The sequence below is a fragment of the Lissotriton helveticus genome, chromosome 7, assembly GCF_964261635.1.
Source record: "Lissotriton helveticus chromosome 7, aLisHel1.1, whole genome shotgun sequence".
Lineage (NCBI taxonomy): Eukaryota > Metazoa > Chordata > Amphibia > Caudata > Salamandridae > Lissotriton > Lissotriton helveticus.
In genome coordinates this window covers 1,782,375,572-1,782,388,924 of record NC_136068.1, presented here as the reverse complement: position 1 = coordinate 1,782,388,924, position 13,353 = coordinate 1,782,375,572, and positions in this window count along the sequence as shown.

The following is a 13,353-nucleotide window of genomic DNA, read 5'->3' as shown; positions in this document are numbered from 1 at the left end:
CAAGTCCCTTCCAAATCTCACTTTAGAATTATTAGATTGAATTTCATGTGCGCTGTGGAATCTCTTCTTTCTCAGGTTTTGTATTTCAGATGAAGAAGCATTTTTTTTAGGCAGAATGATGTCTATGTTTTAGTAGTTAGGCAAGGAGAGAAGAAGTTACAATCACGTGACTTGGGTCGATAAAGGAAGAACATTAGGATTCACATGGGAGAAGTCTCGGGAGCTAAGGATGGAATGATGCTAAGGTTGCACATGGACATTACTGTGGAAAAGTAAGCTCAGGACTACCAGAGTGGATGGCATGTGCGAGGTGTACATTGTGATAATGGTTTTATGCTACTTGATGGATGGTGGAAAGACTTCTTAGGAAGTCTCAACGTACCAACACCTTTCTATTGAAAATGCTTATGTAGGGATGTCACCTTAGTGATAGAATAGGGATGGATTTAATTTTTTTTACTCACCAAGCCTTGATGCAGAGAAATTTGGACTCATGCTTCCGGATTTTCTGTATTCTACATTAATAGATTTGGTAATACTGCACCATCTAAATTGGATGCGTAGATTTGGCTTCATGCTAATTCCTTTGTATTTCTATAACCTTGTGTTGAGATGTCTTTATGTCCAGTAATTTTTGGCTTTGTAATAAACCAATTAACCTTATGTAATTGTTAGTGGGTTATTTTGTATTAAGTGTATCATTGGCTAATTGACTGCTGATTAACTACTTTTCTCCTCTTTATGCTTTCATGCTGCGAAAAAGTAACCATCGGAGTGTGTCTCTGGAAAAGGTCTAGAAATAATGGGTCCAGCTCTCTCAAGCTATTCCCTCTGATGTACACGCCCCAATGTAGATATGATTTGATTCTCTTTCATGGAAGTACGGAGCTGGGCTTTTTGTTTTTTTTGCAGTTTTCCTACAAGCTTCTCAAGTCAAGTATGGAGTTTCCGTTCCTCCTTCTGTGCTATTGGGTATCTAGGGCTTGTACCTGGTACAATGGCCGTCCTATTCCTTGGGTTTGCTGCTTCTGCCTTGGTCTCCCCTTCCTCCGCGTACCCTTTCCAATGGTCCTCAGAGTGTCCAGACTTGCTTACATATGGACAACATCTGTCTGACATCACCTTTCTTCCTGCTCACACCCAAGGGTTTTCCTCTTACGTAATATTGCTGTCCTACCTGAACTACTGCGTTCCTGTTATATGGTGCCGACTCACTCAGGAGGCAACGTAATATCTCATGAGCAACAGGAGCACTGCAGCTCCCTTATCTTGTGTTGATGGTGTCGGCCATCTTGGAAGTCCCGGGCGCGGTAGCCGTCTGACTACACTGCCTTCCTTCTGCAGATCTATCATCAAAGCTTAAGGCGGGAGGTTACCCACATGCAATCCTGAGCAAGGGCTATAAAAGAGCCCGTAACCAGCCGAGGGAAGTGATCCTTGAGGACAGGGTCAGTAACACAAAAGACATCCCACTGACATGTGTAACCACACATAGCACACTTTCAAACTTTGTGAAGAAATCAATAAATAAGAACTGGAGAATATTGTCCAATACTAACAAAACTTGGGAGAAAACGCTTTTTTCCTTTAAGAAAGGACCTAGGGCCAGATGTAGGTAATCAGATTTTACCGATTCTTAAATACCGAATTTTACCGATTCGGTATTTAAAAATCGGTAATTGAGATGTAGATAAAAAATCGTAATTTTTTACCGAATCGGTAAAAATCGGTATTTGAATTTCGGAAAATACCGAATCGGTATTTACTGATCGGCATTTACCGATCGGTATGTCCAATGCATTCCTATGGGCCAAAATTCCCATAGGAATGCATTGGAAATACCGATCGGTAAATACCGATCGGTAAATTCCGATTCGGCCAGCAAACAAAAGTGAAACTTAACAGAACAGCCAATCAGGTGCAACCACCCTCCCCCTTCCTGCCAGGAAGTGTGTACACAGGCAGCTGCAACTAATTAGAAGGTTCTGGAAAGGCAGTTGGAGCAGAGAGACTGGGAGCAGCAGCAGACAGAGCTTGTGAATTTACAAAACTTTAAAATGGAAAGCAGCAGGGAAACTGAGCAGGCAGAAAGGAAAAGAAAGCTAAAATTCAGTAGTACTGAGCTACAGGTCCTTGTTGAGGAGGTGGTTAAGGTACAGCACAGACTTTTTGGAAAACAGTCCCTCACTGTGCCAGAAGCAACAAAAAGGAAAATATGGCTGGACATCTTAGATAAAGTCAATGCAGTGGGAGTGACCACCAGAGTCACTGAAGATTTAAAGAAGAGGTTTTATGACCTAAGGAGCCTCACAAAGAAAAAATTGGCTGATCGACACAAACAGTCACAGAAAACAGGTGGAGGAAAAAACACTGCACCCCCCTCACCGACCTGGAGGAGCTGGTAGCCACAACCCTGGGGGCTGAAAGTGTCCATGGACTGGGAGAAGTGGACAGCTCGGCAAAATCTGCAAAACAAAAAGGTAAGATGCATGCATAGCAATCCCCCTCCCACCCCCATCCATCCCTCACCCCTTCCAGCTAAGTTACCCCAGTCCCATGGTGTCTGTGCAAAACTGTAGCAATGCATCATGGTACACTTAGTCAGTGAGTGAAAGACCATGTCACACAGCACTGTAACCAACAAGTAATTTAAATGATTGCAGACAAAATGAAGGGCAGGCAGCATGTACAAAGTGCAATGTTACATGTTTAATTGTAGTGGCTGTGACACATTTGCACCTAGCTGATATGTGCTCATATGTCCACAGGTCACACATCCAGAAGGCAGTCCGAGGAGGCAGAAGGCACGGCACCCCAGAGGGATGACAGTCAGGATCCAGGGCCCAGTGCATCCCAGGACACAGGTGTTCCGAGTGGGCAGCCACCCTCCCAAGAAACAGACATCATTGAGGAAATGCAGGGCTCCCCAATTCCTTCACAGTCACCACTATTGGTCTCATCACCAGAAATGCCTGCATCCCTTGAAGTAGTAACACCTGTTGCACACCCTAGCAGGAGGCATGTCGTTTTCCCACTGCTGGAAATGGAGATAGGTGCTGAGGAAATGGTGGGTGAAGACTCACAGAACTTGTCTCAAGCTGACATCACTGCCACACTGCAGCCCAGCACAGAGCCTGTAGCACCTACCACTAGAAGGCGCACAGTACAAGGAAGGGGTCTAGGTGCACGTGGGGAGGGGACCAGTGTCTTCCAAGGCCTGGAGGGATCCATGGTCAGGATTCAGAGGATGCAGGGCAAGGGCATCATGGCCTGTCAAAGACAAATGAGAAACCTGAACATTAACATGCAGGAAATTGGCAAGGGCATAAAAGAGCTGGTTGAAGTCAACAAGTGCATGGCAACAGGCATACAGCAACTGTGTACTAAACTTGACTCTGAAATTGCTGCAAGGCGCAGGGACAAGCAGCGAGCAGAGAAATCCATACACCGCCTGGCAACAGCCACATCCCTGCTATGCAGGCGTAGCATCAATAGTCAGGAAGTCCTGACTAATAATAGCAACCAGTTGACAAGGGGCATAGCTGGAATGACTGGTGCGCTGGAGGCCCTACTCAATGCACAAAGTGCACGAAGTTCTGCTCTTGACCTGCCGGAGAGTGAAGCTAGCACCAGTAGGAGCAGCACAGCTAGCCCCCATGGCGTAGAGCCAAGGAGGAGCACCAGGCGACAGGGTGAGGCTACAGGCCAAACGCCCAGTGAACAGGCTGAGCCACAGACACCTGCCAGTGCAAAGCGTGGCCGAAAATGAACAGTTGTAACTATGGCCTACTGCCATTGGACATTTGAATCATAGTTGATAAAGTTTTATTTGCACATTTGTGCCATTTAAACCTGCCTAGTGACAATGTACAACTACGGTGGGTGAATTCAAGACCTGTCTGAGTGTGTTTGCTCACTGTGAGCATTGCTGTCAAATGCTTACTGTTGCACTTTTGTTCTTTAACATATCATAAAATATCTCATTAAACAGAAGCTTGTGCTTTCACTATTTCTCAGTGTCTTCACTTACTCAGAAATAGTTGCGTGTTATGTCATCACGTCTGAATCTGCCATCACTTGGTGTTGACACTCCAGCAGCTTCTCTTTCAGGCACAGCATTGTCGTCGTCGTGATCCTCATAGTCAGTTAACTCCACCTCAGTCCCCTTCTTAACAGCCAGATTGTGCAACATAGCACAGGCAGCAATAATCTTACAGCAGGTGATGGGGGTATACTGCCTTGCACCTCCGCTCTTGTGCAAGCATCTAAACCTGCTTTTCCAGATACCAAATGTTCTCTCAACAACATTGCGTGTGCGCTTGTGAGCCCGGTTGTATCTCCTTTGGCTGGGTGTTGAGGGGTTGAGGTAGGGGGTGAGTATGAATGAGCGGAGGGCATATGCACTGTCTCCTAAAATGAAAAGGAAATAATTTACTCACATGCATACATGTACTGCTTATTGCAATAGGTGTAATAGGTGTTGCATACTGTGTCTTAACTAGGAGGTAGCGTTCACCAAATTCCCCTGCAGTCAGCCGTGCATAGATGCCACTGTTCTGAAATATATATGAGTCATGGGTACTTCACGGGAATTTTGCAACTAGGTCTGTGATGTAGTGCTTTGCATTGCAAATCACCTGCACGTTGATGGTGTGGCTTGACTTCCTATTGCGGTAAATGTATTCTGTGGCAGCAGGGGGACAAATGGGGATGTGCGTGCCATCAATGCATCCGATGATAAGGGGAAATCTTGCCATCTGGTAGAAGTCCGATTTGGTTTGAACCAGTTCAGCATGGGTGGATGGAAAAGAAATGTAATGGTCCATCCTATGCAACATGGCGTCAAGGAAATTGTGAAAAAACCTTGAGAGGCTGCTCTGGGTCACCCCTCCCACCACAGCAACCACGCTCTGGTAGCTCCCTGACGCCAGCAGGTGGAGGCTGCACAGCACTTGTACATGTGTTGGGATTGCATGTGCCCTTGGGGTGGGGTGCTACATCAGTGGTTTGAGGTTCCTGATGAGCTCCAAGATGGTGTCTGGAGCCAATCTGTACCTTTGAAGTATCTCTTCCTCTGTGAGCATGAACAGGGTCACCCTCTGCCTGTAGACCTGCTCCTGTCTCAGCCATTCCCTCTCTCCTTCCTCCCGTAGCCGTAGCCGTCTTGCTATTACATAAAATGCCGCCATTGTGCAAACTGAATTGCATTTTGGGTCCATTTTTATAGGCTGCACCTGTTTACCACCTGATTTGAATCCATGGTAAATACCGACTCTTAAATACCGATTTTGGGGCAAAATCGGTATTTCAGAGCCTCCCTACATCTCAAACTTCAATTTTAACTATTCTTAATTACCGAATCGGTATTTTACCGATCGGTAAGTTTACCGATCGGTAACTTTACCGATCGGTAACTTTACCGACCGGTAATTTCTCCAATTCGGTATTTTACCGATCGGTAATTTTACCGATTCGGTAAATTTACCGATTCGGCCTATTTTCAATCACCTACATACCGATCGATCAATACCGGTCGGTAACGGCCGAAATTCGGTATTTACGGCCGTTACCGACCGGTAAAAGCCTACCTACATCTGGCCCATAGTCTGAAGGATGCCCTGGTCCACACACGACCAAAACAAAAAGCCACAGAGACACCAAGATCAGTCACGGACATCTGGGGCCTACCAAAAGTGGTCGGCCATTATCCATGCTCTAACTGTAGCGTCTGCCACCTAACAGTACACTCAACAACGTTAGAACTCGAGCCTGGCAAGACTTGGATACAGAAAGATCATACCAATTGCAACACGCAAAACGTGATCTATCTTATCACGTACCCCTGTAAATTGCGCTATGTAGGCATGACCAGTAGAAGGGTAAAACAGAGAATCTGTGAACACCGATCAAACATCAGGTGTAAGAAAGTCACAACTAAAATGAGCAGACACTTTCTCGAACTCAACCACACAACAAATGACATGCAATGGACAGTTATTTAACATGTGAGTAGTGGCAATAACATCAATCACCGCCTTTTTGAAAAAGAACAGCGGTGGGTTTATAGGCTTGGGACCCACCTACTGACGTTATTCCATGGAACTCTGTGATCCAATGAATACAATGAGACCCCTGTCAGGCCGACGCCCCTGTAATTGTTGAACAGCTTAGCACAATGAGCCTCACTCTGTCCCTCATGAACTGATCCCCTTAACTCCCCCCCTCCCTTTGTTCCCATTTTGCCATGTGAGACCCACCACCGTTGTTACGAGGGCCCATTGGCTATCAGTACACAAGTAAGCGCACAATTTTGCCCCTCAAGATGATAAATCTAACACCAGTTTCAGGCACATTAATAAACTTTTTGCTGCCATTAAAATCAGATCTTATAGATTATTGCGCTCTCTTTTAGCGCTGAACTGGTATGTGTGATCTCTTACTGATCGTGTACGGAAACAAGCTCCCGGGCTCCGCAATGACGGGCTTCTGATTGGAGCATTTAACCAAGCCCCCAGTCCATTGAAGTAAGCGACCGCCTCGGTGTTAAAGCCGAGGGTCACCATACCAACAGACAACATTCACGTGTCAGGATACGTGTGGGTTGATTTAATTGGCCCATTATACCTCCTGACCATGTGACTGTAACGTCAGATGACATAGGATCTTCCTGATTGGCCCATACGAGGGCACCGACAGAATGCGGCCACGCCCACCCGGAAGCCGATCATTCCAAAAACCTCCATTTAATGCTCTCCTGGCCCCGCGTCCACATCTTCGGGGTCCGGTCGAGGGTAGATGCAGGTACACAGCGGGTGCCGAGTGTCGAGGGCGTGAGTAGAAGCTAAAATCTGTTCACAATTTCACTACCGAGCTAAGTACTTATCTAACGCTATACGACTGACTGTGCGTTTACTTCCTTTGTTTTGTAAAATCACAGGTTGTGCCAATTACGTCCCCCCCCCCTCCTGAGACCCATAGTGCAAATTCCTAACACCACGAAAGTGAGATATATTTTAATCTGTTAGCACGATCGTGCCTGCATTTTACTTTGATAGCTACAAGGGAAATACCTTCCTTTTAATCAACCATACTTTTGCATAGCACGAGTAGTACACAGCACTACCCATTGTTTAGCATCTATAAGCCCAGGGACTACGGTGGTGATAACTATACCGTTATTTTACCGCGAATGTCTCTCAAACCACGCACTGGAGCACTAGCGATGTACACAAGTGTTCAGCATCATTACTGAATGTATGTTTTGTCCTTTTTGTATGTCCTTGTCATTTCCATTTACAGGTGCAGAAACCCTTAAGCTGGAAGCCTCCTAAACCAGGAGTAATTAGGAAGACATTCTCCGCTTCCTATTTTTTTTGCACTTTTCACCTTTTTGTTAATTTTCACTTTCACGCCCCTAGGTAAGGGTGGGCCTTAGAGCGTCCATTCCACCAGGGTTTAGCACACGCAGAGTCCTGATGAATGGCAGGTAAAATTACACCGTTTCGTGGCTGAAACATGTCGACTGATATTTAATAAACTACCACTCAACTAAGTGTGGACAAAATTTCCAACACATAATTTTAAACCTATCCTTAGTGATCATTTAAATAAAGTTATTTTGATACACTACGGACTGTTTTTTAACCATCCACCACTCACTAGTTACTTTTCTTTGCACAACACTGCCTGAACTCACCAACCCGCTCCGCAGTAAATCTGGCGTTGCAGCACACCAAAGAGACACTCGGTCTCTTTGGTGGTGCCCGATGATGAAGCATGTCATCACTAGGTGGTGAGTGAGGGCTTTCTAAAACGTCTCAAGTGAAGCCGTTTGTTTGCTCCTTCTTGTGGTCTAATATTAAAAAAAACATTGGACACTCTTTTTTTGTTTATTGGCTATTACCTATTAATAAGAGTGTCATTCTACTCTCCCTACCTCTCTTTTTGTTTAGACGTACACTGCCTTCCCAACAGGAATGGACATGTGGGGCCTTTCAGTGATGGGGCAATGGGACACGAAATCTAGATTTTCTTGCAGCTTCCCGGGAACATGGAAGGCCTCAAACAAAAAAGTCTGTAGGGCCCGAAACCAACTGAGCACCTTAGGGTTTGAACTTTATGCAGAACCAGCCAGATGAGGGGGGCATGCTTGCGATAAAACAGCACCTATGCCCTGAGCACAAAAGTCCTGTCAGCGTTGGGACACATGAGAACAGGGGCGTGACATAATGCCAACTTAAATTGTTGGAAGCTATGCTCCTAAACCTCAGTCCATTGCACATGTTGCCCTATGTACTTCTGGGGTAGAAGGTCAGTGATTTCAGGAAACTATGGAACAAACCTGCGAAAGTATCTCACAAGTCCCAAGAAGGAGCATAATTCCTTTTTCATTGTGTGTCGTGGAATCCTTTGAATGGCCTTGAGTTTATTTAGCAGTGGTCAGATGACCCCTACATGTATGATGAACCCTAAATACTTGATGTGTTCTGTGGTAAAAGTGGCCTTCTTCAGGTTCAAAGTGTGCCCGCTTGAGTCCGGCTATGTAAAACCTGTCTTAGGTGCTGCAGGTTTGTTCCCCAGTAAGTATGCCACTGCGTAGGCCTGATGTACCCTTAACAATATGACCATAGGTCTCTGGAAGGTTGCAGGGGCCCCATGAAGGCCAAATGGCAGAACCTTGTAGTGATAAATCCCTGAATGGGTCACAAAGGCTGTCTTCCCTTATGCTGCAGGCATAAGGAGCATTTGCCCATATCCCGTTGTGAGGTCAGTCATGGACATGACACCCGCTACTCCCAGCCTTTCTACCAGTTCATCTACCTGGGACATGGAATAGGTATTGAACAGTGAAATGGCATTCAATTTTTCAGAAGTTAATACAGAAATGAAGACTCCTGTTTCCTTTCGGTACCAAAACCATTGGTGAACACCAAGCACTCTGGGAGGGTTCTATTATGTGAGCTCTCAGCCGGTCTTCTACTTTCTGCTCAACTGCCTGTCAACTCGCAGCTGGTTTGTGGTATGATTTAAGCTTAACCACACAGGTTCTGTCCGTGATGATGTTGTGGGACAATAGGAACGTTGGTCCAGGGACAACCCCGAAATGATGGTCTAAAAATGTAGCTAGCTGTTGTTTTTGTTTGGTAGTTAAGGTATTCCCCATTTTGATTGACTCATCATTGTTGTTCAAAAATGGTTGAATGCGAATATGTAGGGGTTTACCGGTGTTCACATAGCTTACGGAGACTACTGGGTCCATTTGTGCTGGAAGTGGCTCCTCTCATGCATTCAAAAGATTTACGTGATACATTTGTCCCACCCGCACTCTGCGTGGGATACCCTGTACATGACTGGGGTCTCCTATTCTAGTACCAGATAAGGACCTTGCCAAGTGGCTAGGAGTTTCTTTTCGGATGTGCATAGTAATATCTGAACCTTCTCCCCCACAGTGAACCCCACTAGCCTTCAGATTTTACACACACAAAACCATAGAAATTTAGCAATTATAGTCATCACAAAGTAAATATAGCTCTTGCTCTAAGTTAACTAGAGCTCATGCCCCTGCCATGCATAGCTTTCACACCAATATTGTCACTTCAAAATTTTGCAGCGATACTATCAATGATGTCATAGAAGACGTCATGAGTAATATGTGAGTAAATTAGCAGTGCATGGCGAGGGCGCAAGTTCTAGTTACCTTAGGGCATGTGTTATAGTTACTTGAGATTATTCTATATATGCCAGTGTGGGTTGTGAGTGGATGTATGAGTGAGTGATTCTCTGGGTCTCTGAGTAAATGTGTGTGTGGCGGTATGTGTGTTTTCGTGGTATTTTGGGTCTCTGAGTGGGTGTGCAAATGTCTGTATGGATGCGTGAGTGAGTGTGTGGTTATGTAAGTGGATGTGAGTGAGTGAGTCTGTGAGTGGGTGTAGTTTTTGTCTAAATTGGAATTTGAATCTGTGGATCTGCCACAGATTCATACAGTGGGCAGTACCAAGAACCATGATGATTCTGCAAATCCTAGCACACAAAAAACATATTTTGGACTTATTTCTTGCCCATGAGGGGTCCTTCACAGACCCCTCCATCAATCCTATGGGGTCAGGATATCTAGGATCTGGCATCTAGCTAAAATCACACATTTCATCAGTGTTTAAATTAGTTTTTTCAAGTAATTTCTAGGAGTTTTCTAGTGAGAACACCCCTGTACCATACAATATTCCGAGGGTGCGCACAACCTGTACCTGAAGTTTGCATTTTTATCTTAACCAGAGTCAATGTATATATTTTGACTGCCCATACTTACTTGCTGATGCCTGCCACCTGCCACAGTTTGCCATAACTTGCCATCCACCACAGCGTGCCACTGGACCGCACTCCACAGCCGGTTTTGGATCCTGGTCCCACGAGGGGTGAGGGACAACAACACCCAGCAGCCTGAGTGGCAAGCACACAGTTCTCGTCATCTAACGCACCAGGAGGTGCTGAAAATGAGGCCAGGGCTCCCGCAGCGCGGGACGCATGCGGGCGAACTTGTCTGTGCCCGTCAGCAGGTCAAAAAGGCTGGGCTGGGCCATTCCCTTTGGTCCTTTCCTTGAAGGATTTAATCAACTAGAGTGGTAAGGTGACCTTTTGTCTCATTTTGCACCCACGGTGGCACTTCCTTATTCATCCCTCTGTGAGAAAAAATGGGCAAGAGGAAGCTACCGACCTCTATGGGGAAGCCACATTCAAATAACACGCCTATTACAAAATATTTAAAATCAGCTGTGGGCATGATCGATAGCGAGATTGTCCTGGTGGAGGAATAACTGGTAGCCACTAAAACAGCATTATATGCAGCTTTGAAGGAATCACTATCAGAGGGAGATCACGATCTCATGTTTCATCCATGTAAAGGTAAAACTCTATTAAACAAACTACATTCCAAAATGGACAGTATTGAGCGAAGTGTAAGGGCAGAGATAAAGCTGGTTCAAAAAGACGTGAGGTCCCTAAAGGAATTGGTGTCGGGACTAACATCTTTAAAAGAAATGAGAAAGCCAGATGTGAGCAACAATTCGCCAACAATGCCACAAGAGAGTTATGACGTGATAATAGCAGCTACTCAATCCAATCAAGAAACTATTTCTTCAAAGCCATTTTTGAGGGATAGTACATCTCTCTAACACCAACGACCGGCCAAGGAACTAAGGCCCAGATGTAGGTAATAGCAATTTACCGAATGGTAAATACCGAATTTTACCGATTCGGTATTCACTATTCGGTAATTGCTATGTAGATAAAAAATGCGGTAAAAATACCGAATCGGTATGATTCGGTATTTACCTATTCTGTAACTATAGAATCGGTATTTGCCATTGATTCCTATGGGCCTTGAAGCCCATAGGATTCAATGGCAGATACCGATTCGGTAATTACCAAATCGGTAAAAATACCGATTTTACAAGGGGGACAGGGTGTCACTTTGACACCCTGTTGCACCCCTGTTTCTGGGTTGTGTGCCATGTGGCACACAGACATGCCCTTAGGGCATGTCTGTGTGCCACATGGCACAGGTGTACATGCACAGATGTGCATGTACACAGGAAATCGTTATTTACCATGGAATAGTATTCCATGGTAAATACCGATTCGGTAAGGGCCTGTGGCACTGAATACAGTGCCACCTACATATTGATTTACAGAATCGGTAATTTTACCGATTCAGTATTTTACCGACTCTGGGCCCGATGTAGGTAAATCTTTTTTACCACTTCTTAAATACCGATTCATACCGAATCGGTATTTAAGAAGTGGTAAAAAAGAGGAGGGGAGATGTAGGTATTTCAGATTCGGTAAATACCGAATCGTTAAGATTCGGTAGTTACCGATTCTTTAAATACCGATTCGGTAATGCCCATTGATTCCTATGGGCATTGAAGCCCATAGGAATCAATGGGCATTACCGAATCGGTATTTACAGATTCGGTAAATACCAATTTCAGCAAGGGTGCAGGGGGTGTCACTTTGACACCCTCTGGCACCCCAAAAATAGGCATGTGCGCCATGTGGCACACAGACATGCCCTAAGGGCATGTCTGTGTGTCACATGGCACAGGTGTGCATGCACACATGTGCATGCACACCTGGATTCGGTATTTTACCACCCAATTGGATTGGGTGGTAAAATACCGATTCGTAAAGCCCTGTGGCACTCTGACATGTGCCAGCTACATCTGCAATTACAGAATCGGTATTTTATCGAGTCTGTTTTTACCGAATCGGTAAATACAGAATCGGTAAAATACCGATTCTGTAAATGCATGCCCTACATCTGAAAACCCTAATTCCGGTCGGAAACGGCCAAATTCGGCCGTTTCCGACCGGTATTAGGGCTCCTACATCTGGCCCTCTGTATTTTACCGACTCTGTATATTTACTGAATCGGTAAAATTACCGATTCTGTAAATCAATGGCCCCCTACATGTCAATTCCCAATTACCGGTCGGTAACGGCCGAAATCGGCCGTTACTGACCGGTAATGCTACATCTGGCCCTAAAACCTTATCAAACAGGACCAGCAAAATTTAATAAGAAAGATAATTTTATTAGAACTACGCAACATGGCAATATTTGTGTACAGACCCTGCATCTCCCCCCAAAGTATTATTCTTAAAAATGTACATAGCCTTGAAGACAAGAGTAGGGAAGCATATGAATCATTAAAAAAACAAGTGATACTTTGGATTGCTTTAAAAACTAATATTGATACTAATGTACGACAACAAAATACAATAATGTTGAGGAGAGTGAAATGGGTGGGTAGCTCTAGGAGATTGTGTAGTGGTGAACTTCTGTAGCAGGGAGTTGGTGAGGAACTTGCTGGAGGTATTATTAAATAATGCAACAGTAATAAATTGTAACATGGCGATCACATAGCTGCTGTCCTTTCAAGTTTATTCTATAGGCCAAGTTACAGAAATGTAAACATTCCTAACATGTATAAAGAAGTTCCACTTGTCCCTACTTATAACAGGTATGAGTTGCTCAGAAGCTGTTGCGACTGACTCAATGATTAAGTGGGCAGTTTTTTTGATAGACCAATGGAGGGTAATCTTAAAGCTAATAAGTTGGATGGGGGTGCCTGTGTACAACCTGCAAGGGAGGCTTGGTGTGATCGTGTGGCTAACACTATGGTTGATAGCCCTAATAGCCCCTCCAATGATCTGGAGGAAGGCGTACTGAGTACACAAACCCATGAGTCTTCGAATGTTATGTCTTGGCACGTGGCAGGAATTAAAAACAAGATAAATGATAAAGGATGGCAAAAAACAATAGAGGATTATGCAGTTGTCATGATACAGGAAACCT